Source organism: Chrysochloris asiatica, unplaced genomic scaffold (assembly GCF_000296735.1).
Source record: "Chrysochloris asiatica unplaced genomic scaffold, ChrAsi1.0 scaffold00403, whole genome shotgun sequence".
NCBI classification, from domain to species: domain Eukaryota; kingdom Metazoa; phylum Chordata; class Mammalia; order Afrosoricida; family Chrysochloridae; genus Chrysochloris; species Chrysochloris asiatica.
Window position 1 is genome coordinate 472,139 of NW_006408921.1, and position 3,500 is coordinate 475,638.

The window sequence follows — 3,500 nt, forward strand, 5'->3', positions numbered from 1 at the left end:
AAAAAGTAATTTGATTGCTATCATTTGATGAGTTGGACCTTTGCTTATGGTTGTAGTTGCTCAAAATTCCAACTGAAAGGGAAGAATTCTTCATATCAAGGATCAAACTTGCCACCTCAGTACACTGGGTTGATAGGGACAGGCAACTTAGACATTGGCTGTCAAAAAAGGGAGAACTATAAAGGAGCTCTGGTAGCATAGTGGTTACAAGTCAGGCAGCTAACCTCAAGGTCAGCAGTTCAAAGCTACCAGCTGTTCCACAGGAGAAAGATGATGCTTTCTGCTCCAGTAAAGATTTATAGCCTCGGAAACCCTATGCAGGGTTGCTATGAGTTGGAACCGACTGTCCTGCATACCACCTCCACCACCGTAAAGGCACAAAGTGGCTGGTGTACAAGCTATCATGAGTGTGCTCAGTTTCAGAACAAGGGGGGTAAGTTAGAATCCTCACTGAGTAGTTTTCCTGTTTTCCAAATGAGTCTGGTGAAAGGCAATGGGGGATGATAAGGATAGGATTTTATGATTCAATTGCAAGTAATTGCTATTAGGACTAAGTGTGATTGTCACTAATGCAAATGTAGAAGATGTGTAACTAAAAGGGGGAGTTGTTAAGTCCCATTGAGTCGATTCCGACACATAGCCACCCTGTATATGGTTTCCAAGGGCAGCTGGTGAGCTTGAACTGCCGATCTTGAAGTTCAAATGGCTTTGCAGTCTGGCGCATTAACCCAAAGCACCACACCAGGGAGTATTTAATCTTTTATTTCAGAAACAGAGGACCCTAGGACTATTAAGAAGGAAGAGGCTGAGTGGAGCCATGGGATCCTAACCAGAAAAGTGGTGACAGCAGAGACAGTGGCAGAGGCACTGGAAAAGAGAGAGCAGCTGAGAACCCTAGGCCCATGGAATGAGAAAGGCTGTGTGCCTGCAGGCAGGAGGCTGGCTTGTAAAATGCGCCATATGGGCTTCTAAATACATATTTATTTTCTGTGTGGTATGTGTACATCAAAAAAAGTGTGGGGGGTGAGATAGAGGTAAATACTGTTAACTGATGATACATTGAAGAGATTGTAATCATTGCAATGAAACAAAATATGATTTGTTGAATGTAAAACTGATGATCTGCCCTGTAAACTTCACTCAAGTCACAATAAAAGCTTTTATTTAAAAAAAAAAACATTTGGACTTAGATTCTGGAAGGCTAGAACTCTGTTTTAGGATAATCTGTTGAGAGTGTTAGAGAAAAAAAATGAGTTGGAAGCAAAGACTACAAAAAAACTGTTATTCCAGTTTTCCTCCAATTTAATCACTAGTAAATGCTTGTAAAAATGTAGATCACCCCTTATCTAATCCTGAAGCAGAATCTTCAGGAGCTGTTGTTGTCAGGTGTGGTGGGCTGGGTTCCCACTCATAGGGACCCTATGCATAACAGAATGAAACACTGCCATCCTCACAATTGTTACATTTGAGCCCAACGCTGCTGCTGCTCTCGCAACAGTGCAAGAGGGGTACATTTTACCCCTTTCATGGGGGTCTTTCTCTTTTTCACTGATCCTCTGCTTTACCAAGCAAAATGTCCTTCTTCAGGGACTGGTCACTCCTGATAATATGTCAAAAGTATGAGAGACAAAATCTGACCATCTGGACTTCGAAGGAGCATTCTGGCTGTACTTCTTCCAACACAGATTTGTTTGTTCTTCGGGCAGTCCATAGTACTTTTGATATTCTTCTCCAACACCATAATTCAAATCCATCAATTCTTCTACAGTAGTCCTAATTCAATGTTCAATTTTCACATGCATATAAGGCTATTGAAAATACCATGGCTTGGGTCAGGCACATTTTAGTCCTCAAACTGACATTTTTGGTCTTAAACACTTTAAAGGGGTCTTATGCAGCAGATTTGCCTAAAGCAACACATCTTTTGATTTCTTGACTGCCGCTTCCATGAATGTAGATAGTGGATCCAAGTGAAATATAAAGTCTTTGACAACTTCAATCTTTTCTCCATTTGTCATGATGTTGTTAATTGGTCCAATGGTGAGGATTTTTATTTTCTTTACACTGAGGTGTAACTCATACTGAAGGCTGCAGTGTTTGATATTCATCAATATTTTAAGTCCTTTTCACTTTCAGTAAACAGGGTTATATCATCTGCATATCACAGGTTGTTGATGAGCCTTCATCCAATCCTGATGCCACTTTCTTTATATAATCCAGTTTCTCTGATTATTTGCTCAGCATACAGATTGGATGAGTATGCTGAAAGAATACAAGCATGATGCATACCTTTCCTGATCTTAAACCATTCAGTTTCCCTTGTTCTATTTGAACAACTGCCTCTTAGTGTATGCATAGATTCTTCATGAGCACAATAAAGTGTGCTAGAACACCCATTTTTTGCAATGTTATCCATAACTTGTCATGATTCACACAGTTGGAAGCCTTGCATAGTCCAGCTGACATAAGCAATGATTTTCCTAGTTCCGTGTCCTTGTCTGAATCAGGCAGTTCCCTGTCAATATGCTGTTTCGGCCATTTAAAAATTACCTTTAGCAAAATTTTACTTGCGTTGAGATAATATTGTCCAGAGATTTCCACATTCCATTGGGTCACCTCTCTGGAATGGGCACAAATATGGATCTCTTCCAATGAGTTGGTCAAGTAGCTGTTTTACAAATTTATTGGCATAGATGAGTGTCTCCAGTCCTGTATCACTTTGTTGAAGAATTTCAATCTGTATTCCATCAATTCCTAGAGGTTTTGTTCTTTGCCTTTGGACTTCTATCTTCTGTACCATTAGCTCTTGATCATAATGTAAGGCCCTAACTGATTTTGCCTAGCTACTTGACAAACTTTAGTCAGGCTTCAAGAAGCATTTTAAATAGACTAGGCCTCAGTTTTTAGTTCCCTCCAGAGACAAGGTCAATCAGTTAGCCCTCAATGTTAAAATAATCCTTGAGAAACTCATAATGGTCAGACTGACCTAGACGAATGAGAATATCCTAAACACTAAACACTTGCAATTGCCAAAACCCATCTGCTTATAGATTAAAAAGGTTGTTTCATGCCAAGACCAATTAAACTGTAACATCTCATGCTTTTCCAAATGTCAACCAATCAGAAACTGTATCTATAGTGCTGTGCAATTATGCCTCCTGAAACCCTATAAAAACTTGTGTGTATAGTGAGTGGGGGTCGCCCTCAGCTCCTGTTTTCAGGAGTCTATGTGAGGGTGGACCCCAGCGCGTTGGCAAATATCGCCTTTGTCTCCTGGTTTTAGGAGTCTGTGAAAGTGGACCCCAGCGCGTTGGTAAATAAACCTCTTGCTTTTGCATTGAACTCGAGTCCTGATGATCTTTTTGGGGTCTCCTACTAGATTAGGAGCTCTGGTAGCGTAGTGGTTACGAATCGGGCTGCGAACCTTAACGTCAGCGGTTCGAAACTACCAGCTGCTCCGCGGGAGAAAGATGAGGCTTTCTACTCCCGTAAAGATTTAC